The sequence below is a fragment of the Trachinotus anak genome, unplaced genomic scaffold (genome assembly GCF_046630095.1).
Source record: "Trachinotus anak isolate AG129_WGS33_773 ecotype Australia unplaced genomic scaffold, CSIRO_AGI_Tana_v1 ptg000005l, whole genome shotgun sequence".
NCBI lineage: Eukaryota > Metazoa > Chordata > Actinopteri > Carangiformes > Carangidae > Trachinotus > Trachinotus anak.
The window spans coordinates 12,182,265-12,209,183 of record NW_027273856.1 but is presented as its reverse complement, the minus strand read 5'-3'; the positions used below and the strand labels follow the sequence as shown (position 1 = coordinate 12,209,183).

At 40.3% G+C, this 26,919-nt stretch overlaps 1 protein-coding gene across 9 annotated transcripts in view; it reads right to left on the bottom strand.

Moving 5' to 3' along the window:
* lrfn2b (leucine rich repeat and fibronectin type III domain containing 2b) overlaps positions 1-26,919 on the bottom strand; it is a 173,873-nt gene that overhangs the window by 74,155 nt on the left and 72,799 nt on the right. The window contains exon 1 of one of the 9 annotated variants that reach the window (XM_071478336.1): positions 5,437-5,575. The exons of 7 other annotated variants lie outside the window; for them this stretch is intronic. The gene's annotated coding sequence lies outside the window, so the exon portion shown is untranslated. Of the gene's footprint in view, positions 1-5,436; positions 5,576-26,919 lie in introns of those variants that run through there. One more of the 9 variants, XM_071478337.1, reaches the window with a different exon arrangement.

The window sequence follows — 26,919 nt, the reverse complement described above, 5'->3', positions numbered from 1 at the left end:
GCTTTTCTCTCTCCTCTCTCTCTCTCTTTTGCTCAGTGTGTCTTGGATCAACAAATTAACTTGTTCATCAGTGTGGTGTTTTTGTAACTTCTCTGTAGAGGATTGTGGTGTTTATTGCATCTTCAGTGATGTCTGATGTCTCATGTTTGAGACACAGCTCTACTCGCTAAACCAGAGCCAGACAAAGTTGAGAAAGGAAACAGTTCTCTTTCATTATTTCCTGTGTCACATGGGCTTCTCCACTTCCCCGCCCCTTAAGGAGACCAGCAGTAGGTCTGAGTCTATTATTCCAATGGGAGAAGTGAACGTGATCTCAGATTTTGACAGATTTTTTTTAAGCCTAGAGTCACCAAAATAAATATTGGATCCAGTTTTCACAAGCCACACTTCAGAACATTCTGAAACTGAAATGTCTCTCACTAATTTTTCAGACCGACAGATCAGGAGAAAATTAACTTGATTCAGACCTGTCTCTGTCTCAGTCTCAGCACAGAGAGTATCATTTTACTGATGAAGAGATACCATTTTCTTACCATTGGTGCTGCCTGTAATGCATTATCTATTAATGCCCGACAGGGGACTGTTCTGGCTCCGGTACTGTTCAACCTGTATACAGCAGACTTTAAATGCAACTGTGAGTCTTGCTATATCCAGAAATACCCGGGTTACACAGCTATTGTGGTGTGTATCAGGAATGGGCAGGAAGGAGAGTAAAGGGATCTGAAGATGGCCTTCAGTGAATGGATCGACAAGAACTGCCTCCTTCTTTTTTTTTTGTGACTTAATTTTTTTATTGTTTTTAAGGAGAAACAAATACATCAGACCGATAAAAGTGAAAGGTACATTGTAATCTAATAAACACCAACATAGAAAAACAAACAAACAAACAAACAAACAGGCAAACAAACAAAACAAAAACAGGCGGCGACCCCTACCCCCCACCCCCCCAACTTGGATCTCTATAAAGAAAAGAAAAAAAGAAAGAAAAAAAAAAACTCTTACAGGACATGAGAGACCATGTTTAACAAGAAATGCAAGTAGAAATAATGCTTACAGCAATTCCCTGATATTTTCTGCCATTGTTTGCCATGCTAAAATAGTATCAGCTCCAGCACTGTGCATTCTTGCCACTGAAAGCTCCATATTTATTATGTCAATGTAAGTGTTAATCCAATGGGGTTTGGTATCTGTATGTGGAGGTTTCCAGCGTAAAGCCAGTATCTATTTAGCAGCAGTGATGCCCGTCAGGAGAGTACGGCTCTTCCAGCAAGTCAATTTTAACGAGGTGGTATCATTCAGGAGTAACACAATGGGAGAACATGGTACAACAACTTCAAGTACATTAGATAAAGTAGAACAAACCTCACCCCAAAAAGACTTCACATCCTTACATTCCCAATACATATGTATATATGAGCCTATAAGTTCATCTGAGCACAGGGTGCAAATTGGTGATGATAAACGTTTCATGAGAAAGTTTCTCCTTGGAGTGAGGTAAGTCCTGTGGATATAGTTGAAATGTATCTGTTGATGGTTTGGGTTTTTAGAAGCCAAGACTATCGAAGACCAAATCTTTTCCCAGTTCAATGAATCACCTCCGATATAATGCTCCAATTCACTAGACCAAACATGTACAATAGGAAGGGTTTTATAAGAGGCATCCCGGATAAGTGAATAAATTCGGGAAACCAAACCTCTTTTTCGTCCTCCATTATACAGAGTGGAATGCAAAGGGTGAGCAGAAAGAGGAGAATTCCATGGAACTCCATATGCTTTCATAGATGATCGTAGTTGAAAGTACAGAAATACAGATGTACCAGGTAATTGGTAAGTCAGTCTCAAGTCATTGAAATCACGAAGCCCATTCTCATTATATACATCAGCCAAAACATGGATACCCCTAGAGCTCCAGTCCGGAAATGAGAATGGGACCCCTCCAGTGAGTAGGGAATAGTTATTAAAGAGTGGACTATTCATATGCCATTTGCATGTATTCTTAGATTCCTTCTCAGCACTAGCCCATGTTGATAAGAGGAAACTCATTATGGGACTAAGTCGCAGCTTAGCTCGTTTCAAAGGGACAGTGGAGTAAATCAGATCCTCTAGTCTGTGTGGGGATGCTAGATTCTTTTCTATAGATTTCCAACATGGATCAGAGTTGGGGTTAAGCCAATCTGTGAGTGGTCTCAATACAAATGACCAAAAATAGTATTTAAAGTTAGGCACGGAGAGACCACCCTCTGTTTTATCTCGTTGTAGAGTAGTTAACTTAACACGTGGCCGTTTCCCTCCCCAAATAAACTTAGAGACCAAAGAATGTACTTTTTTCCAGTAATCAATTGGGGGTGGTAAGGGTAACATCGAAGAGAAGAAATTTATGCGTGGTAAAATATCCATCTTAATAATTGAGACACGGGCTTGTAAAGATTTTGGCAAGTGAGACCATCTATTAAGATCTGCCTCGATTTTGTTATAGATGCCCTGAAAGTTCTTATTGGCAATATTAGATAGTGAAGGAAAAATATCCACCCCCAAGTATTTGAATTGTTTAACCACTGGGATGTGCTGAGGTAATGAACTCAGGTTCAATTCCGAGTTTAAGGGGAGAAGCGCAGATTTTGTCCAATTGATCTTGTAACCGGATAGAGAGCTAAATTCATGAAAAGTGTCCAAAATATGCGGTAATGATAAGGTTGCTCTATCGAAATACAGTAATATGTCATCAGCGTATAGTTATATGGAGTGTGTGGTGTTGTTAAAAAAGATGGGGGAGATATTTGGGTGTTGACGAATTTTCTGTGCAAGGGGCTCTAATGACAAAATAAAAAGAAGCGGGCTTAACGGGCATCCTTGTCGGCATGAGCGTGATAAATTAAACTTATTTGATATGATGCCATTCGTGTTAATCATTGCAGACGGGTTATTGTATAGTATTTGTGGATGGTTTTACAGCACTTTAAATTGGGTTCATCTTTTATTAAGTTCACTAAACTATTCCCATTCCAGCCTATCAAAGGCTTTTTCTGCGTCCAGGCTCAATATTGCACAAGGAGAGGGAGTATCCTTGGCAGCATGAATTACATGAAGCAGATGGCGTACATTGTCAGAAGCAAGTCTTGATTTCACAAAGCCTGTCCGGTCACTATTAATTAATGTGGCTATATGGGGTTCTATTCGAGAGGCCAGTATGCGGGCAAAGACCTTTATTTCTGCATTGAGGATAGACAATGGTCTATAGTTACCACATTTTGTGGTGTCCTTATTTGGTTTGGGCAATACAGCTATCAAGGCAGCATTCATGTCATTGAAAAAGGAACCAACTTCTACAGCTTTATGAATCATGGCTAAAAAGTATTGACCCAACTCTTCCCAAAAGGTGAGATAAAACAGCTATAGCATCTCTCAGCTCAGTCAGAGTAATTGGTTCCCCCAGGCGCCGTGCATCTTCTTGCTCAAGTGTGGGAAGCTCTAAATCTAGTAAAAAGGTTTCACATTTAGTTTTATCTAATGAAATCTCAGATTTATATAGCTCTGCATAAAACTTTTGGAAAGCAGTATTAATTTCTTTGGGGGCTGTCAACAATTTTTGGTTTGAGCTGATAGCTGCAATGTTGGAATATTTTTCACATTTTTGCAGACTAAGAGAGAGCAGGTGGCTTGGCCTCGAGCCATTAAAATAATAGTTCCTTCTAGTCCTATGAATTTGAAATTCAGCTCGTAATCTCAAAATGTTGTTTAGCTTCATTCTGACTTCGTCGATTTTCTTTTTATTGTCCTCTGTAGCGCCATCTCACTGCTGAATGTGTTCAAGCCTTTGTAATTCATTTTCAAGCGATTTAATTTCGCCCAGTCTTGTTCGATTGAGATAAGATGCAAAGGAGATAGTAGTATTTCTTACAAACCCTTTAATTGCGCCCCATAAGACTCGAGGGTCATCTACTGAGTTAGCATTCTCTGAAATAAATGTTTTGAAATTATTTTTGAAATGGTCACAATAATCATTATTTTTAAGTAATGTAGTATTAAAACGCCATCTTGTGGCCTTAGTTGGAGTCTTGGCAAGTGTGAGCTGTGCTGTGATAACACAGTGGTCAGATAAAGAGTTAGGATGCATCACAGCTGTATGAATTTCAGTGCATAAAGTTGCAGAAGCCAGTAAATAATCTATCCTTGAGTAGGTCTTGTGTCTGTGCGAATGGAAACTATATTGTCTTAAAGAAGGGTTTATAGCTCTGTAAAGATCTGTGAGACTAAAATCGTCAACTAATCCTTGGAAGGGTGTTGTTGAAGAGGGGATATGTTGAGATGGTGCACTAGATCTATCAAGTAAGGGATCGAGGACAGCGTTCATGTCAGTACCTATAATAACTGAAAAGTCCTGCAGGTCACACAGAGTTTTGCTGATTATGCCAAAGAACTCTGGATTATAGTGATTTGTGGCATATATACATATAAATGCTATTCTCTGACCATATATGTTTGTTTTAATGTAAGCAATTCGGCCATCCTCACTTTCAAAGCTTCCAATTATTGTTAAAGATAGGCTACGTCTCAATACCACCGGGGCACCACAGCTCTTAGAGTTGAAAGTAGACGCAGCTGTCGTATAGTAATAACGGTTCGACAAGCATTGTTTATCAGAATGTTTAAAATGTGACTCTTGAATGAAGGCCACGTCTATCTTGTGTCTTTTAAGCCAATCAAGACACATTGAGCGCTTAATGGGGGAATATAAACCATTTATATTCCAGCTATGTAACATAGACATAGTTACGGATAGAGCTGAGCAAGGTTTTGAGTTCCTGTATATGAGTTATAGTCAGAAATGTGGAGATCCAAGTATAAAACCCGATGTCGCCAAAAAAAAAAAAAAAGAAAAAAAAGAAAAGAAAATACAAACTGGCATCTAACACTAATAACATATAACAGGGTGGCAGTAGCCACAAACATAACACCCACTATATGGGCACCTGGACTGAGAAAGCTGGCTATCCTGCCAACACAAAAGCCTGCCCCTCCACCCCCATACAATATTCTGTATAACCAGTCAAATGTCGTAAAAAGAAAAAACGCACAGATTGGACATACTACAAATGAAAGTTATCCATCAAAGTTAAGAGTTGTTATTAATTTTTTTTTTGTTTGTTTTTGTTTTTTTAGTTTGTTTTAGTTTTTTTAAATATCAGCCAGAACAAAAAAAATAACAAACTCTTCTGCAAAACTCTAGTTATTTATCCATATTGTTTGTAGAAACATAAGTCACTCACTAATCAAATAAAGTGAGCATTATAATAAACCAACAAAAAACAGCATCCCTCATTTTAGCAGGAAGCTTTAGTCAGAGTAACTTCACGTATGCACTGACGTGAGTTATTATGGCTGTATGAGATAATATTTTACTTATCTAGAGATTCCGTGTAAACTTAAATAAAGTACCTGTAACATCAGGTTCATTCGTCAGTCCGCCGTCCGGGTCTGAGCGCAGAGAAATTTTTCAGCCTCTGCCTGGGTCTCGAAGAGGTGCACTTCTGATCCGCGGGACAGCTTTAGTTTGGCCGGGTAAATCAGAAACGGAATGAAACCGAGTTTCCTCGCTGTCTCCATCGCTCGGGAAAATGAGCGGCGCCGGGTGATGGTGTAGTTACTGTAGTCCGCTGCAAAGCGGATCTCTTTGCCGTTTACCTCGATCCGAGGGCCTCTGGCTGCCTTCAGGATGCGGTCCCGGTCTGTGTAACGTAGCATCTTGCAGATCAGGGTGCGGGATCCGGTGTTGCGTTCAGGTCCTATACGATGAGCCCGCATCACCTCCATCTTTCTACCGGTGAGAGCGGGGAACCATTTAGTGAGCGAGGATGAGACAAATTCCGCTGCGTCGCCGTTTTCAGTTTTTTCTGGCAGGTTGATAATGCGAACATTGTCCCGGCGGGACCTGTCCTCTAGCTCCGCCAGGTTTGCTTCAAGTTTACGGCATGTGGTTTGGAGAGACTGCTCGGATTTAGCCATCTGTGTGCAGAGCCCATTGTGATCTGCTTTCAGCTTCTTTATATCAAATGAGTTCTTCATTACCTCTGTTTTTATGTTGTCCAGCTGTTCTTCAAATTTTGCAAATTGTCTCTCAATAAAAGTTTGCTGCTCTTTCATTGCGGAAGTTAGCATGGACGATACAGCAAGCTTATATGTCACAAGCTTTTCATCGTCCTTCAGAGGATCCGAGCCGGTTTTGCTTCTCAAACCGTCAGCCATCGTACACACAGGAGTTGCTGAGGCTCCGGGCAAGAAGTTGTTCAGTTAACGATGCAAGATAGATGGATAATATGTAAAAGTAAGGAGAGAGAGGGCAAGAGCAATCACGTTACGCAGCCATCTTGTCTGCAGGTCACGTGCTGTCCCAACCAAGAACTGCCTCCTTCTGAAGCTCCAAGACCATCGAGATGGTCAGTGACTTCACAGGTCTAGGGCCACACTTCAGTCAATGTTAGAGGGAAAGACACTGAGGTGGTGCACACTTATAAAGACCTAGGTGTGCACATGGGCAGTAAACTGGACTGGTCCCTGAACACAGATGCCATCTACAGGAAGGGGTGCAGCCAGCTCTTTTTCCTCAGAAAGCTCAGGTCCTTTGACATCTGCAGTGAAATGCTGCACATGTTCTATAAGTCAGCAGTGGAGAGTGTCCTCTTCTCTGCTGTGGTCTGCTAGGGCAGCAGCAGGTCAGACTAGAACACAAAGAGACTGGACAAGCTGGTTAAAAGGGCTGGGTCTGTGACTGGACACACTCAGGGCTGTTGTGGAGAGACGCATGCACTGTAAGGGTAATGCTGATGGTATTGGTGGGGAATGCAGTAGCAGTAAAGTTAGTAGTGGAATAGTTGTGCTCTTTGTGTAGATGTGCTCACATTATATTGCCAGCAGGTGATTACCTGAGACACCATCACACTACAGATTGTAGTGTTGCTGTCAGACAGTCATGCTGTCAGAGACATCCAGCAGGTCTGTCTCTGGCCCAGTTCCAATCCAGCCCCTTCACCCTCCCCGTACCCAACAACAACATCCTTTACTCGGTTTGTGCATTCACATTGAGGATCCACCACATTAAATGCTGTACCAAACAAATAACCCTGAAGTGGGAGTGGGTTATACAGGCTCCAACACCAAGTCTGCATTGATGCAGGCTGACAAACAACACTACTGTTGATGTGCAGCACTGATTTTGAGTCCGGGATGGGTGTAATGTATCAGACCTACAAATGCGAACTAAGAGTAATAGCAGCAGTAGTTGTTGACCAGCGATGACATGTACAGCCGCTTGTCATCGTTCAACCGCTGGTTATTGAGGTGGTGTTCTGCTAACGATGTGGGCTTTGTTGATAACTGGCAGACTTTCTGGGGAAGACCTGGTCTAATTAGACGAGACGGCATACATCCCACGCTGGATGGAGCTGCTCTCTTATCTGATAAATCTCACTGAGTTTATTAGAAAGCCAAAGCCATGACAATCCAGAGTTGAGACCAGGAGGCAGAGTCGCAGTCTTTCACTCTTCTCTGCGCGTCTCTTAGAGCAATCGTCTGCCATTCACCCCCTAAAAACTGTGTCTGTCCCCCGACTGCCTAAATTTAAATGTAATAAATCAAAAGTGAACAGAGGAGGAGTTAGACATGAAAACCTAATACAAATTAATACAACTGTTATTCCAGAACTAAATAATAGGAAAATTAAATGTGGATTATTGAATATCATCTAAATCTCTACTAGTCAATGATCTGACAACTGATCATCATGTAGATCTGCTCTGTCTGACTACGACTGATATGTTATTCTGAATGAATCAACACCCCCTACTCATGTTAACGTTCATATCCCTCGAAGCACAGGCCGAGGAGGAGGGGTGGCAGCCATTTATCACTCAAATTTATTAATAAATCCTAACCCTAAGCTTAATCATAATTCATTTGAAAGCCTTATTCTTAGTCTGTCACACCCAAACTGGAAAACACAAAAACCAGTCCTACTAGTTACTGTATATCGTCCACCTGCCCCGTACTCTGAGTTCTTATCTGAGTTCTCAGAGTTTTTATCTGAGTTAGTTCTCATTACAGATAAAGTTATCATAGTGGGTGATTTTAACATCCATGTAGATGTTGAAAGTGACAGCCTGAGTATTGCATTTAATTAATTATTAGACTCTATTGGCTTCTCTCAGCATGTTAATGAACCCACTCACTCTTTTAACCATACCCTTGATCTGGTTCTGACTTATGGGATTGACATTGAATATCTAACAGTATTTCCCCCAAACCCTCTTTTATCTGACCATTTTCTGTTAACATTTGAGTTTTCAGTCATGGACTACACAGCATTTGGGAAAAAAATCCATCACAGCAGGTGTCTCTCTGACAATACCGTTAGCAAATTTAAAGAAAGAATCCCATCAGTACTTAGCCCACTGCCATGTATCGATGCAGTAGGGAACAGCCCTCTTAACTTCACATCCACACAGGTTGATGATCTTGTTGACAGTACTGTAGCCTCACTGCGTGCAACTCCAGATACTGTAGCCCCTCTGAGGAAGAAGGTAGTGAGTCAGAGAAGGCTAGCTCCATGGTACAACTCAGAAACATGAGCTTTAAAGCAAAATTCAAGGAAGCTAGAAAGAAGGTGGCGTTCTACTAACCTGGAAGAATCTCTAAAGGCTTGGAAAGACAGCCTATTGGCGTATAAAAAAAAGTCTCTGTAAAGCCAGAACATCCTATTATTCATCATTGATAGAAGAAATAATCCCAGGTTTCTGTTCAGTACTGTAGCCAGGCTGACAGACAGCTACAGCTCTGTTGATCCATCTATTCCTTTAGCCCTCAGTTGTAATGACTTTATGAGCTTCTTTACAAATAAAATTGTCTCTGTTAGAGAAAAAATTCACCATCTCCTCCCCACAGCTGACTCAGATGTACTGTCCAGTTCAGCAGCCTCAGAGTCGACTGTAACTGGTTTATATTTAGACTATTTCTCTCCTGTAGATCTCTCTGAGCTCACTTCAACAGTTTCTTCATCTAAACCATTGACTTATCTTCTAGACCCCGTTCCAACAAGGCAAGTTTTTCCTTTAATCAACACCTCTATATCAAGTCTGATCAACTTATTGATCCAGATGTTTTAGCCAATTATAGACCTATATCCAACCTCCCCTTTATTTCCAAAATCCTTGAGAAGGTCATTGCAAACCAGTTATGTGATTATTTGCACAGGAATGGTTTGTTTGAAGATTTTCAGTCAGATTTTAGTGTCCATCATAGCACAGAAACAGCTCTGGTTAAGGTTACCAATGATCTCCTCATAGCCTCAGACAATGGATTTGTCTCTATACTTGTCCTACTAGATCTTAGTGCTGCATTTGACATCATCAATCATAAGATTTTATTACAGAGACTAGAGCATATGGTTGGCATTAAAGGAACCGCTGGTTTAAGTCATATTTGTCAGATAGACTCTAGTTTGTTTATGTTAATAATGACTCTTCTATCATCACTAAAGTCAATCATGGAGTTCCACAAGGTTCTGTGCTAGGGCCAATACTTTTCACTCTATATATGCTTCCTCTAGGAAACATTATTAGGCGGCACCAGATAAATTGACAGATGACAGATGACACCCAGCTGTACTTATCCTTGAAGCCAGGTGAGACTAACCAGGTAGCCAAGCTTCAGGTGTGTCTTAAGGACATAAAAACCTGGATGACCAGTACATTCTTTTTTTTTTTTTAAATTGTATCCTCATTTGGAATGGGCAAATGAATACATCCACATGGCATCATCAGTAAGAATAAAACAAATGACATTCCTCTTTTTTTTTTTTTTTTTGAGTCCAGAAAATAATCAACACCAGATATCAGGGCAAATGAGTCCAAGGATAAATCATGGGTCAGATTTTGTTTGTCCCTTGTAGATCCCACTCTCCTCTGATGACATAAACTTCACAAGACTTGTACTAGAGTAGCATCGGTGGAAACAAAGTTATCCTCTTAGGGCCCGTGTTGCCAAGTTGCCCAAAATAAATAGAGCCAGATCAGGCTCATGAGTTCACTTGGAGAAAATTCTGATACATCTTGCCGCTGCTGTCATAGAGATAAACATCAATTACCAGTCACAAATTAAATGAGTCAATTACTAAGCAGAATTACCAGTGTGATTAAATAAAGTCTGCTCTCATGGGGGCTATGAATGAAATCCAGTTGTTCCAGATTTGGTCAAATTTGTCCTTTTGAAGTCTTATTTGGTAGGTCAATTTTTCCATCCTAAATATCTCCAGAGTAACTCCAATCCAATCATCTAGGGTTGGCTGAATGGGGTTTAACCATCTTCTTGTTATTGTTTTCTTACTTGCCACCAAGAGTATTTGCAGCAGCTTTATCTCTCTCCTACATTCCAAGAAAGGAACATGACCCAGGTACAGTACATCAAAACTCAGGGGTATTTGCTTGACTGTGGTTAATGTAGCCTGGATATCCCTCCAGAAGACTTTTAACTTGGGACAGTCCCAGAAGATATGGAAGTGGTTAGCAGCAGTCGAGCCACATTGCCTCCAGCATGACATAGTTGCATCTTTATAACTCTCCTGATATGGTGACTTGAAAAATCTAATAATATTCTTCCAGCAATGCTCTCTGCAGTCCATGGAGCTGGATGTTGTCCACTGGAAGGACCAGATGTTGTCCCAAGCCTCCTCAGAAATCTCAACCCCTGATTCCCTTTCCCATTTATCTTTAATGTATAGAGTGCTATTGTTGTTGGCATTGGAAAGAGCTGAGTATAGCTTTGAAATGGATTTAGAAGGGATCATGGTCATGGCATTTTTCAGAATGTGGTAGAATTCTGATTCAACATCTGAAAAGTTAGTTAGTTTACATTCATGGTCAATATAAGAACGTAATTGCAGGTATCTGACCAGTACATTCTTACTCTTAAATTCAGAGAAAACTGAAGTTATTGTAATTGGCCCAAAACACCTCAGAGACACTATGTGATAATATACTGACTCTGGATGACATTACCTTGGCCTCCAGTGCTACAGTCAGAAACCTTGGTGTCATTTTGGACCAGGACTTGTCCTTTACTTCACATATAAAGCAAGTCTCTAGGACAGCCTTCTTCCACCTGCGCAATATTGCACAAATCAGACCCAATCTGTGCCTAAAGGATGCTGAAAAGCTAGTTCATGCATTTGTTACCTCAAGATTGGACTACTGTAATTCTTTATTGTCAGGATGTCCCAAAAATTCAGTAAAAAGCCTCCAATTGATCCAAAATGCTGCAGCACGAGTACTGACAGGAACTAGGAAACGTGATCACATCTCTCCTGTGTTAGCTTCTCTGCATTGGCTCCCTGTAAAATCCAGGATAGAATTTAAAATCCTCCTCCTCACCTACAAAGCCATTAATGGTCAGGCACCATCGTACCTTGGAGAGCTTATAGTTCCCTATTTTCCCAATAGGACACTTAGCTCTCTAAATGCAGGTCTACTTGTGGTTCCCAGAGTTCGTAAGAGCAGAATGGGGGGCAGAGCCTTCAGCTATCAGGCTCCTCTCCTGTGGATCCTCTCTACCTTTAAGATCAGGCTTAAAACTGTCCCGTTTGGTAAAGCTTATAGTTAGGGCTGGCTCGGGTATGTCCTGTCCATCCCTTAGTTATGCTGCTATAGAGCTAGACTGCTGGGGGATTCCCATGATGCACTTAGCTCTCTCTCTCTCTCTCTCTCTCTCTCTCTCTCTCTCTCTCTCTCTCTCTCGACTACTTTATGCCATTACCTTTGTATTTTTTTTCTCTCCAAGGTAGTTTGTGCTTCTCCTCTCTCTCCCTCTTTCTGTCCTCATTCTGCAGGTATCTCTGACTCTGGAGCAGCAGGATCTAGATCCACCACTATTCATCATATATAACACCATTACCTATACAGCTGTTCCTGGTGTCTCTCTCTCTCTTTTCTCCTCTCTCCTTTCTCCCCCTTCTACCCCCGTTTTTTTTCTCCTCCTAAAGGTTTAGGAGGAGAGACGGCCGCCCACCCTGAGCCCGGTTCTGTTGGAGGTTTCTTCCTGTTAAAAGGGAGTTTTTCCTCCCCCCTGTCGCCAAGCGCTTGCTCTTTGTGGAAATTGTTGGGTTTTTCTCTATAACAAAGTAAGTCTTGACCTTACCCTGTAAAGTGCCTTGAGATAATGTATATTATGATTTGGCACTATACAAATAAAATTTAACTGAATTGAATTCAATTGAATTGTAGTTGTTTTGTGGTGGTAAAGTAGGTTGCAGTTATAGCAGAACTTGTGGTGTCAGTAGTTTTGTTATTATGGTGCGACAGCAGTAGAATCATAAGGTGGAAGCAGAGGTTTGCAGACATGTGTCCAGCTGTGTCGACAGTAGGCACAGAGTTCTCTTTCACTGATTAGTTTCCTCCACTTTGATTAGGTCCTGTAGTGTTTGATTCAACCACAAAGGCAGACACACAAGCAATGGCTCCTGGGATGTAATCCTAAACCAGCAGGGGGGAGTGTAGCTCCTGAGTCAGGGGGCTTAGCTTTTATATAACCCCTGAGCACACAGAGTAAGTCCCTAAACCCACACTGCTGTACAATGTCCGCATGTAGACTGCTGTGTCCAACTTTATGAACATGAGCTCTTTCTGGTCCCTCATCTGCTCCAGTGTTACCGATGTAAATGTCAGCACCTGTCATCCTGCCATTAAAGGATTGGCTGTGAGCTAGCTAATTGCATCCCTGCACTGTATCCCTCCAATTTCTACAGACTGGTGTCTAATATTTACAGATAGAGTAACATGGCTGTAAAGCAGCTGAGTAACCACAGCACAGAAAAGTGATTTTAGAGAATTCACCAGCTTCTGTGTCGATTCCAATTCACAGATGTAGAGCAACGAAGCTCCTTTGTTGGAATGACGCTCATTCCCCCAGATAAACATGGAAAATATTATTAGTCCAGACTGTTCTAAATACCAGTGAAGTGGAAGGACTCTAAACAACTGAACCGAGCAGTGTGTGTATTAAATATAATCTAATATTCTGTTTCTTTATTTTCTGCTCCACACTGAGGTCAGAGGTTGGGTCAGCTGCAGAGCTGGACATGGCGGGGTTATAGTGCCTTGATCAGGGCGTCAGTGTGCCATCACAAGGGCCTGAAGCCAAACTCTTCCAATTAATTGCATGAACAAACTGCACGAGGCCCATTAAAAAGATAGAAAACAAACAATTAAGGCCTTGGCAGGAGACGTGGACACTCTCTGCTGCGTGTAAAGCAGCTTATGGGATTTTAGGACAGATCGAGAATGTTTTATAGATAAATGAATGAGAGACATATGCTGAGATCATGCACCAGTGAAAAAGAGAAACTTTAATCCTTACACAAATATGTGTACGCAACAACATGAAGCAAAAGAGAGGTGAAAATCTACAACTGTACAACCCTGTGATGGAGACTTCGACCTGTGGCCCCTCTGATTCTCCCTCATGCACATGCATCTGCAAACTGGGAAAGACCACTACCACCAGAAAAAACACAACTGACAGAAAACATATGAAAAGAAATCTAAAATAACTCATGGTCATTTTTTCTGAAATGTAAGAAACCAAAAATGAATCAGTTAACTGAAGAACAACCACCATGTTATTTACATAATTTACAAAATTATAAGATAAAAATAATATGATGTAATATGTAGATACGATATAGTTAGATTATGGTATTAAAAAATAGTTCAGTCAAATTTATAAATCGTTATTATGAAATACTAAGTCAACATTATAATAAGAGAGTTTTCTATTCAAACTAATGACAGAAGTCAAAATCAACTCATTTAATAATGAGTCAATAAAAAGTCACAATTTTGACTGAAAACTAATGATATGACTTCATAGCTGACGGTCATGGTCATAATGGACCTTATCATTATGGAGTTATTATGGACTTCTAAGTGAAAACTGCGACTTGACTTGTTGTTATCTTCAACCCTTGACTTTGTATCCATTTATTCCAGTGACTATGACAGCTGCAGTGTGCACAGTCTTCTCACAACAAAAGGCAAATCAAGTCAAATGTATTTATGAAGCAGATTTAACAAAACAAATCCCTCATAAAGAGCTTTATAGAGTAATTGATAATATGACAGAAGACAAATAAACAAATCACAAGATACAAAGCTTCAATCCACTTGCATCCTCGTGTGTGAGGAATAGCGCTGCCATGTGTGTCGATGACAACTTCCACTCCCCCCTCTGCTACAAACTGTGTCACAGAGCAGGTGGGACACCTCAACACTTCACTTACTGTGTTAATATTATGTTGTTTTAATATTAAGTAGTTATTTATTTATGTATATTTTTAAAATATGAATATGAAAAAAGACTTTGGTCATGTTTTGCATTTTCAAGTGTGAACCTTACAAAAAACTGTCTCACTAATCACTGTTCCAGCACAAACAGTTCCTGAACTGACAGGAGACAACTCCAGTGAGTTCTTAGATTAAAAAATAAAAATTGAGGGAGTGACATTACATGTATCCACTGTGGAAAAGATTATCATTACCAGTGATAAAAAGGCAAACATTTATTACAGGTCTAGAACTGGAGACCTATTCCCATCTCCAACAGCTGTGCTACATGCTCATCCACCTCTCTAACATTCAGCATCACCACGTTTCACCTCTCTATAGTATATACTACTTCCAGCATTTCACTGACTGAGAGGGATGGATGGATGGATGGATGGATAGATGCTTCCACCTTTTGTGAATGTGTCTTGAAGCTTGTTCTCTGTATAAATAAACAGAACTAATAGAATAAATAAACATCTCCCAAAAGTTTCTCTCACCATTGATGTTTGGACCTCTTGGGCTACTGTAAAAAAAACTTTAATTGCATTTTGGACTCTAATTTAACTTCATTACAATTACACTACACATGTCTGGACATTTTTTTAAACTGTATGTTTAATGAGCCACAGCCACATGGCAGAAATGTTATCTTAAATTTTTCTTATTATTTTTTTTTATTTCTACAGTGTATCAAAAATGTACTGCAACTTTTGGGTAACATTATACTCAAACATTGTTTTCGTTTCTTTTAGATGTAATTTGAGGTTCAGCAGTTGTATCAGTATCACCAGTGTATACTGACAGCATGCAGTTGTCAAACTCTGACTCTGACTCTGAATCTTGAGCTTCATGGGTTGCTGTCCAGGCTTTGCTGTCCAGGCTTTGGACCGGTTCCATATGTTCCTTGGCCAGCTAACTCCTGCCATGCTGTCAGTGGGTGGGTGGTAGTTCTTTGGAGTGAATCAGTGCCGTTGCTCATCAACAAATAGAGGGGATGTGCAGAGTTTAGATTTCTGTGCTGGGTTTGTTTTACAGGGTGGATGTGAAGCTTTGCCTGAAAATAATAAAAATGATGAAACTCTGCCTACATGATGTTAGCCTGGCTTATTTAAGCAACATACAAAGAATGCAACCATGGCTGAGAGAATCCAAAAACATGTACGTACTTTCATAGCACAACAGCAATTATAACATGAGTCTGCTGTACATTGCAAAGTCCCTGCTGCATTACTTGCTTTGTGCTGAGTTAACTGAGCCACACCGCAACATCCCATAACACACCACAACAAGATCCATACCACAACATCCCATGAAGGACCATCTGAGAGAGAATGCTGTCTCTACTTTACCAGCCGACAATGTGCCTAAGTATGGCAAAAAAGTGTAAGAAAGAAGAAACCTGTGTATACATGTGCACTACAAGAATAACACAATAACTTCAAAATAAGTACAAGACAAATGTTATATAATCAGTTAAAATTACCCCACAGGTAAAAATACCATCATCAAAGTAGCATAGAGTTTAAGAGCAAAACCTCTAAAACTTTCTTTCATAAAAACAACAAAGAAACCTTATTTTCATTTGATCAGAATTTTAAACCCCTCAGTCCCAGATTTACCTCATCAATACCAACAAAATCACTGAATGTTCGGTCTCGGAAATGTCTTGTTACTGGCTGTTGCATTATTTATTAATTGATTCATTTATTTCTATGATCCTGTCTTTAAGTGAACAATCAATTGTTATCTATCAGTTTTTATTTTCCTGTCCAGCGCCAATGTTGTTTAAATAGCTAATACACTTGCACCCATCTGAGCACCCATGGATGTGTTGATCTTAAAAAGAGGTGTGATGAGGTGCATTGTTTGTGCATTGATATCTTGACACAGCGGAAAGTGACTGACCAACAAAAACTTGATCTGAAGAATAAATGCTTTGCAGAAACAGCTGAGCATTTCTTTGTGTCTCATGTATATACATACACTGCATTTGGTATGTCAGTGGATATTCAAAAATCAATATGATTTGATTTAATTCAATTTATTTGACATTTTCAAGCACAACTAGAGGATGATAAGGGTCAAATATTTTATCACATATGTAATTTTATATCCCACTGCTGATAAATTGTAAAAGTTCAATAAAATAATTTGATAAATAAATAAGCCAGATGGGAATGTTTGTTTAGGGACCTGAGAATAATTCAGAAATATATAAACATACCACGGTATGACAAAAAATGTGACTTTTAAAATCCACACAATTAATAGTTATAATCATATTGCACATTTGTACAGTGGTAACAGCAATAGAAATTGAGAGGTAATGATTTTAAGCTCTTTGATAAAGCATAGTACAAGCTATCATTAGGCCTTAATTTCCCAAGCCACCTACTCCCTGTCTACATAACACTCACATCTGCAATGTACACCGGTGCGACTCCTCCTTATAATTTAGCAAATGAGAAGGACGGGGAGATGGCGGTGATAAGGATTCAAAGTGAAGCCACAGACAGTAGATTACTGAGGCTGCAGCACAGACAAATGCAGGTTCCCAGGGAGGATATCTTTGCTTTGTAAACAGCCTGAACTCTCCATTACTGGAAGGTTGAATGCAGCCATAAAACAGCTGTGGTCAGTACAGGAGGTAACAGCTCTGTCTGACAAACATATTAGCCACACACGCACGTGCATACACACACACGCACGCACGCACACACACACACACACACACACACACACACACACACACACACACACACACACACAAAGGTGGCATGAATCATCTGCAAGCATCCAATTCTTATTCATTGCAGATGGCAAAAGCAACACCTTAGCTGTGCTACTAAATACATCTACATGTCTACAGAGACGGAATATCAAACCACAGGGACTCCTCAACCTTGGGACCAGGAACAAAGCAGAGATAAAGGCAAGTGGCCCATTTGCTTTGTGGGTACGCAAACTAGTGAACGGCTGGCTGTGCGCATTCAGCATGTCGGACACGTCTACCTGGGTGAAAAGCATTTACAGACTCCGTCCATTGATTAAAACAAAGATGAGACTTTGCTTTGCCCGACCTCATCCACTCTCTGCTCCTGCAAATGGGATTCTTTGAGCCCCAGGACAGGTGTGCAGCTGTAATGAATGACAACGCTGATTAGTGGAAATATTTGGCTAGCGCAGCTTGCATTGATCTTCACAGCTCAGATAAGGCTATAGACACCACCTCCTCTTTCCAACTTGATCTTGAGCTGTCAGGCTTCTTTACAGGATCGTCACTAAACTTTTGCTTTATTCACAAGAATGGCTTTTAGCCTGGAAACAGTTAGTGATGGCCAATCAACAAGGTGAGATCTGGGAAGAAACTGACTGTAGAACTTTCCAGCAGTCATCACTGTTGCTTTATCATTATGAGTGATGCATGTACGGGTTTTTCATTATCTCCTGTGAGGAGCATGCGCAGTTCGCCGCAGGGCACACATGCCAAGTCTTTTTTTTCTTTCTCATTTGAGTTATTGTCAGGACCAGTACGCCTTGTCGGTGAGTAATAACTGATAAAACTGTGAACGGGAAATAATGTTATATGGGTATCTGTATAATATTAATAGTTAATTCTGTTTTTGTGCTTGTGTTTACATTACAGGTTTACAACCTAGTCTAACCTGGTCTAACCTGGTTTAATTTAGACCACGAGTAGTGTAGCTGTAGCAGGCAGGCTAACACGTAGCGAGTGAATGCTATTGTGTGTATGTGTGTACACAATAAAAATAAAAAGAGAGAGACTCGAGTTGTTTCCGCCGTACTTTCCTGACAACCCTTCCAGAGGGGAGTTTACTATAGCAGGCTAGATAGCTTAGTAAAAATCTGGACACTGACATCACTATAAAGAATCAGAGAGGTTGTAAATAAACCCTCAGCTTTCTCAAAGTTATTTTGTAGTAAAAAGATCCGATTACTGTTGAGCTACTATCACTATCATTTCCTGTACAATTGTTTCACATTAAATGCCTGTGGCTCTAATGGCAAAATCCTTCACTTTCCCAGAGGCTTTTCATTTTAAACAGTGGAGGGAGTGTTAAGTATCTTTGGCAGTATCTTAACAGCAGAGCAAAACAAGGGAACAATGAGCAACTGGAAAACAAAGTATATGGAAACAGTATCTCTGTATCAAAGAATACAGTGGTGATGACATAACTGTTGTTGCAATGATGGAATTGATGCAGTGGGAATACAAGTTACCAATTACTTTATGGAATTAAGAATGGCAAACTGCACAAAATAACTATAAATACTTTCTGTATTTAGATACAACAGCTGCTTAAATCCAGAGGCTGGCATCCCCCACCCCCCGTTTTCATTATGCAGGAAAATGGTTTGTATGAGTGTGATATTATATTATGTATTATATTATATTGTGTGCTTTTTTAATATTATTATTTATCCATTACTGTGCATGATGCAGCTTCTTGAGGTGAAAACTGTTTTACCTACTTTACATGATGTCAGGCATTAAATCTATAACCACACTAATACTGACTGGATAAGCTTATTTTGTGTTTTGTATGTAACATTTTTATCAGCAAACTGAGCAGTAACTTCAGTCATCAAATACATCAAGTAAAATATATATTTCCCTATGACGTAGTACAGTGGAGCTGTTGAACTATATTGTGTAATAGGTGTGTATACCCTCACTGATACAAATGTGGTTAAATGCTGGTGCCTCTGAGCTAATGACTGACCACCATAATCTGAATGTTTAATGAGGCCTGGTTCTAGGTTAATCCAGTCCAGTTACAGGTCACCCAGTTAGTGAGATTAACCTCATCCACCTTAAACTGCTGTTTCCATGTCACTCTGTTATTGGAAGGCATGCAAACAACCTGTCTCCACCCACTGATGGGCAACGTTGAGTGAACAGGATTTAGATAAACAGTTTTGAGTACTGAGTACTGCATCACCTTGCTTCTCAAGGAGGTGTGTTGCTGACTATTGTGTCTATCTTTGTTTTCCATGGATACAGCCATGCTAAAAATGTTTCATCTCTTAACACTGTAAAGTGCTGCAGTGAAATGGGTCCACAAAATTGCAAATATGACTCGTACTGTGCGATGTAATAGTTGTGTCTTTGACCTGGTTCTTTGATGTTGTTATTGTTCTCATTGTAGCTGAAAAGTTTAGTGTGTCGTTTCATCATGCAGTTTTAAATTTGATTAGAGAGTCCTTGCTGACTCACAGCTGTGTGTGTCCTCAGGAAATGCTTTACTGGCTGCAGCAGGATGAATATGTTAGTTTAAATGAATCAACACCCCCCACTCATGTTAACGTTCATATCCCTCGAAGCACAGGCCGAGGAGGAGGGGTGGCAGCCATTTATCACTCCAATTTATTACTGAATCCCAAGCATAAGGTTAATCATAATTCGTTTGAAAGCCTTATTCTTAGTCTGTCTCACCCAAACCGGAAGACACAAAAACCAGTCCTACTAGTTACTGTATATCGTCCTCCTGCTCCTTACTCTGAGTTCTTATCTGAGTTCTCAGACTTTTTATCTGAGTTAGCTCTTAGCACAGATAAAGTCATCATAGTGGGTGATTTTAACATTCATGTAGATGTTGAAAGTGACAGCCTGAGTCATGCATTTAATTCATTATTAGACTCAATTGGCTTCTCTCAGCATGTTAATGAACCCACTCACTCTTTTAATCATACCCTTGATCTGGTTCTGACTTATGGGATTGACATTGAATACCTAACAGTTTCTCCCAGAAACCCTCTTTTGTCTGACCATTCTCTGTTAACATTTGAGTTTTCAGTCATGGACTACACAGCATCTGGGGAAAAAATCTATTACAGCAGGTGTCTCTCTGACAATACCATTAGCAAATTTAAAGAAAGGATCCCATCAGTACTTAGCCCACTGCCATGTATCAATGCAGTAGGGAACAGCTCTCTTAACTTCACAGCCACACAGGTTGATGATTTTGTTGATAGTACTGTAGCCTCACTGCGTGCAACTCTAGATACTGTGGCCCCTCTGAGGAAGAAGGTAGTGAGTCAGAGAAGGCTAGCTCCATGGTACAACTCAGAAACACGAGCTTTAAAGCAAAATTCAAGGAAGCTAGAAAGAAGGTGGCGTTCTACTAACCTGGATGAATCTTTAAAGGCTTGGAAAGACAGCCTATTGGCGTATAAAAAAAGCCTCCGTAAAGCCAGAACATCCTATTATTCATCATTGATAGAAGAAAACAAGAACAATCCCAGGTTTCTGTTCAGCACTGTAGCCAGGCTGACAGACAGCCACAGCTCTGTTGACCCATCTATACCTTTAGCCCTCAGTTGTAATGACTTCATGAGCTTCTTTACAGATAAAATTGTCTCTGTTAGAGAAAAAATTCACCATCTCCTCCCCACAGCTGGTTCAGATGTATTGTCCAGTTCAGCAGCCTCAGAGTCAACTGTAACTGGCTTATATTTTGACTGTTTCTCTCCTGTACATCTCCCTGAGCTCACTTCAACAGTTTATTTATCTAAACCATCATCCTGTCTTCTTGACCCCATTCCAACAAGGTTGTTCAAAGAGGTTTTTCCTTTACTTGACACCTCTATATTAAGTCTGATTAACTTATCTTTATCAACTGGTTATGTACCGCAGGCTTTTAAAGTTGCAGTAATTAAACCTCTACTTAAAAAGCCTACTCTTGATCCTGACGTTTTAGCCAATTATAGACCTATATCCAACCTCCCCTTTATCTCCAAAATCCTTGAGAGGGTCGTTGCAAGCCAGTTATGTGATTACTTGCACAGGAATGGTTTGTTTGAAGACTTTCAGTCAGGTTTTAGAGTCCATCATAGCACAGAAACAGCTCTGGTTAAGGTTACCAATGATCTCCTCATAGCCTCAGACAATGGACTTGTCTCTATACTTGTCCTACTAGATCTTAGTGCCGCATTTGACACCATCGATCATAAGATTTTATTACAGAGACTAGAACATATGGTCGGCATCAAAGGAACCGCACTAAGCTGGTTTAAGTCATATCTGTCAGATAGACTCCAGTTTGTTCATGTTAACAATGACTCCTCTATCATCACAGAAGTCAGTCATGGAGTTCCACAAGGTTCTGTGCTAGGACCAATGCTCTTCAGTCTATATATGCTTCCTCTGGGAAACATTATTAGGAGGCACCAGATGAATTTCCATTGTTACGCAGATGACACCCAGCTGTACTTATCCATGAAGCCAGGTGAGACTAACCAGGTAGCCAAGCTTCAGGTGTGTCTTAAGGACATAAAAATCTGGATGACCAGTAATTTCTTACTCTTAAATTCAGACAAAACTGAAGTTATTGTAATTGGCCCAAAACACCTCAGAGATACACTATGTGATAATATACTGACTCTGGATGACATCACCTTGGCCTCCAGTGCTACAGTCAGAAACCTTGGTGTCATTTTTGACCAGGACTTGTCCTTTACTTCACATATAAAGCAAGTCTCTAGGACAGCCTTCTTCCACCTGCGCAATATTGCTAAAATCAGACCCATTCTATGTCTAAAGGATGCTGAAAAACTAGTTCATGCATTTGTTACCTCAAGACTGGACTACTGTAACTCTTTATTGTCAGGATGTCCCAAAAATTCAGTAAAAAGCCTCCAATTGATCCAGAATGCGGCAGCACGAGTACTGACAGGAACGAGGAAACGAGATCACGTCTCTCCTGTGTTAGCCTCTCTGCATTGGCTCCCTGTAAAATCCAGAATCGAATTTAAAATCCTCCTCCTCACCTACAAAGCCATTAATGGTCAGGCACCATCGTACCTTGGAGAGCTTATAGTTCCCTATTTTCCCAATAGGACACTTCGCTCTCTAAATGCAGGTCAACTTGTGGTTCCCAGAGTTAGTAAGAGTAGAATGGGGGGCAGAGCCTTCAGCTATCAGGCTCCTCTCCTGTGGAACCAGCTCCCAGTGTGGGTTCGGGAGGCAGACACCCTCTCTACCTTTAAGATCAGGCTTAAAACTGTCTTGTTTAGTAAAGCTTATAGTTAGGGCTGGCTCGGGTATGTCCTGACCCATCCCTTAGCCATGCTGCTATAGAGCTAAACTGCTGGGGGATTCCCATGATTCACTGGGCGCTCTCTCCCTATTTCTGTCTCTCTCCCCCGCTCTCTCTCAATGACTTCATGCCATTAACTTTGTTTTTTTTTTTTTCTCTCCCGTAGTTTTGTGCTTCTCCTCTCTCTCCCTCTCTCTGTCCTCATTCTGCAGGTATCTCTGCCTCGGGAGCAGCAGGATCCAGATCCACCACTACTCATCTTTACTATTACTATTACCTGTCTTTATTATTAATAACGCCATTACCGACACAGCTGTTCCTGGTCTCTCTCTCTTCTCTCCCCTCTCCTCCCCCTCCCCCTCTTTCTATCTTCCCCTAAACCCAACCGGTCGAGGCAGACGGCCGCCCACCCTGAGCCCGGTTCTGTTGGAGGTTTCTTCCTGTTAAAAGGGAGTTTTTCCTCCCCCCTGTCGCCAAGCGCTTGCTCGTTGTGGGAACTGTTGGGTTTTTCTCTGTAACAAAGTAAGGTCTTGACCTTACCCTGTAAAGAGCCTTGAGATAATGTATATTATGATTTGGCGCTATACAAATAAAATTGAATTGAATTGAATTTACAGTAATTGGCTTTACAGTGTTTGAACACTATGATACTTGAGTCTTTTATTTTAAGAGGTTTGTGTGATTTGGCTCAAACTAGGATGGAGAAACTGACAGAGATTCACATAATAAAAACATCTACTCTGTGTCTGAAGTAATCAGACAGAGCATCAGTCCAGACCACTGGAGTGCAGGGTGGGGAAGGAGAAGGAGAGGGAGGAGACGGGAGGCAGCAGGAGAAGAGAAAGGGTTGTTGAGTGGTGGTGAGAGTTGCAGCGTTAAATGTTGGCTGTAACATACCAAGGCCACAATTTCATAATTAAAAATCCTAATTAATTGGTGGCCAAGACAGAAGAGAAGAACACTGATAAGTGAATTTATTAAAAATGATCAGTCTAATATCAGAAATTGTGACTTCTTGATTGATAGGTCATGACTGAGTTTAAATAAAGATATTTATCAACACTACTACTACAGGGTAAATGTGACATCTCTGTGTTTTCAGTTCAGTGGAATACCAACTAACTCATGATGCAGATGAGCACAGTTGGAGTTGAGTTGAGTTCTAGAGATCAGCAGAGTGGGAATATTGTTTGAAGAAACCAATAAACATTTTTTCCCTGTAGACTGCACAGGAAGAAGGCTCTATGGGAGGAACTGTTAGATGTAATAATACTGTCTTCTCAACAAAAGGGTCAGTAATTGAATCACAAAGTCAAACTGGACTGAAACATCTGAGCGCAGCAGTGCAGTGGTGGTGGTTGCGATGGGGAGGTTGTGTTGTGGTTTAACAGTGCTGAAAGAACAACACCACTTCACAGACATCTCTTAATTTGCAGTCTGCTTTGCTGCTGTCACTGAAGTGGTTTTCATTGTCACTTTATAACTGTTCCAAAGGAAATGATGATAAGAAGAGCCAAACTTGTACAGCAACTCTCTGACAGTTAAAATCTTGAACAGTGCTGCAAAGCTTACATTGTACATACACATAGGAATTCCCATAAATACAAAATAGAAAACAAATCACATGAAACAAAAGATGCAGCAGCACACATGCAGCTTTTTAGTGAATAATGAGTGAATAAACAAAGACCATTTGACTTTTTAGTGGTAAAGTGCCACCAGTCCTCAGGGTGTGCAATGGCTCATGGACTGAACAGTGATTTAGAGGATTTCCAAATAAGATTTAATCATGTTGGGGCCATGGTGGGTGCACTGAATTATATGTACAAATTCTGCTGAGTCACACATCTCTAGTGTGTACTTTATGTTACAGCTCTTCATTGGTATTATACCTATGATAAGTGGTCTAGCCTATGGGCAAAAATCATTATGAATCATTCTGTGGGTACCATGACTACCAACAAGTCCTCCAACCTAAACAGCCATAGAGGTTGTTGTCCCTACTCTCTGATATGACCCAGTGGAGCTACTAGCAGCAGGTGTATCAGATGATGGTAACAAAAATACATATGAAGTTAAGGTTGTGGAACAGCCACAGCTTAATTAGTTTTAGGCACAAAAACTACTTGGTTATAACAATAACAAATTCCTTAAGGTAAGAGGACGGTCATTATCATGGTTACAATAATGAGCATGTGGTTAAGGTTGTGGATAAAAGGAACAACACTAAGGGTTTTAAATGGAAAGTGAACAGTTATAAATTGCAGAAGAAGTATATAGAAAGTTACACTATATACAACATCACTTTACATCCTCTTTTCTCGCATCATATTTGCTATAGCTGGTAGCACTCCAACAACAAAAAACATGTGAATAAAAAAAATACATAAGAAAATATCTTCACCAACACATTCAGAAAAAATGCTGCAGAAAACAAAAATGAGTTGCAAATACAGAAAACACAACAAAACAGCTATGGAAATGCTGCAGGGTTAACAGCAAGTCTCTGGAATTATATCTTAGTTGACTGGCCAACACCAGATGACAGGTAGTTGACTTCAGCAATTTCATGAGTCACCATCACAACAATAAGTGTGTCCCAGTTGTGTTCATCACTTTTCAGTGTCTCCTGGAAAAAATGTTGTTGTTGTCTGTGCTACTTGCAGCATTTCTGTATTTGTTTTTGTATTTTATTCTTTTCTCACTTTGCAGCATTTATTTCTGTTTTTGTCAAATTAATAACAATATTTTCTTAGTTCACTTGTGTTTTGTCTATTTGTAAATTTTTTCTTTTTAAGCTGTGAGGGCCACCATAGTTTTTAATCTAATGCCCCTATCAGCAGGTAATTGTTTGTCAGTGCTTCCAAAAACTGTTCCACACCCCTGTTAGAAAAACACTAATATGAAAATTTCCTGATTGGTATGATGTAAGGTTTGGTTAGGTTTAGTAGGAGAAAGCACTTGTTTAGGTTTAGGGAAAGATCATGGTTTGGGCTAAAGTAGTCTCACATAGCCAGATCTCTATGTGTCACCACTAGAGAAAATGGTGGTGTGCACCTATTATCACTCAGCTAATTGGAACAAACACTTTGGTTTGTTTGTTAGTTAAACACTCAGTTTCTTGTCAGATTAAAAAACAGAGCCAGAGCTTGAGGTATCCATCCTCCTGTATCCATCAAGTCTCCTGTGTGTGAACATTTCGGTTGTCCATTGAGCTACAATAACAATGATCAAAGACAATGGACAAGACAATATACTGACATTGTTCAGCCGCACACTCATTTGAGATGACATCATCCCAGTGTGAATACCACTGGTACAAGGAAAAGAGTGGAGTGCAAATAGTGCTCCCTGCTGCTTAGCCGGCAAGTCACACCAGCTATTTAAAAACAGTACAAGCTGAAGTTGTCCAAGACTTATCCAAGGCATCAGCCCTTTGAGTGGGTATCTAGGGCTACCGGGAGCTATTTAACTGTGACTGGCCACTTCATAATGCCCCAGTGGGAATTGAAAAACCACGTTCTGCAGACTGGCCCCATTTTTGAGGAGCACACAAGCACACATCTAGCAGAGATGCTGAAGGGGGTGCTGTGAGGATGAAAGTTGGAGAGGAGTACAATTCCTGTCACAACAGACAATGCTAGGAATGTTGTGAACTCAAATCAGTGAAGCTGGACTGGGCCCAGAAATTGGAGGTTTTGCACACAGAATCAATTTAGCATGACAGAAATCAACAAGAGTCAACCAAGCATCTAGGCTGCTATGTAGCATTAGAAAAGTTCAGCCATTTTTCCATTGGAATACAACTGCTGTGCATGTATTGGAGAGCAAGCAGGAGATGCTATACCAAAACGCACCCTGTTTCATGATGTTCCCCCTTGCTGGATATATATATACATATATATAAATACATATATATACATATATATATAAATACATATATATATACATACATATATATATAAAGTAAAGGGGTAAAGGGGCGGGATATAACGGTAAGAAAGAACGCTTGCAGAGTATCATGGGTCATGGATCTCTCTTAACATTATGCAACACACAATATACCACAAAGAATGCACCAACCTCCTGTGGGCTGTATTCTAATGTTCATCTGGATTTATCCAAACATCTGAAGCACATTTTCAGCATATTCTGTATGTGTGTTGTGATATCATAGGTGTATATTACTCTCCTGACAATGTGTCTTTAAATAACAGTGAAATATTGGGCTATTGACTTAAGACCAGATTTTTGTTGCTCAATCACTTTCTGCTGCCTTAAGATAGCAATACGCTAACAATACACCTCACCTCATGTTAAGACTAACACGCCCAATGGCGCTTAGATGGGCGCAAGTGTATTTGATATTTAAGCAGCAAGCTTGATAGATGGGGAAGTAACCATTGTGTTGTTCTGAAACTAGCAAAAACACTTGGGTTGCACTTGATGTAAGACAGAACCCTGCGTTTTTTAATGTGCATAGGTGGTTGGTG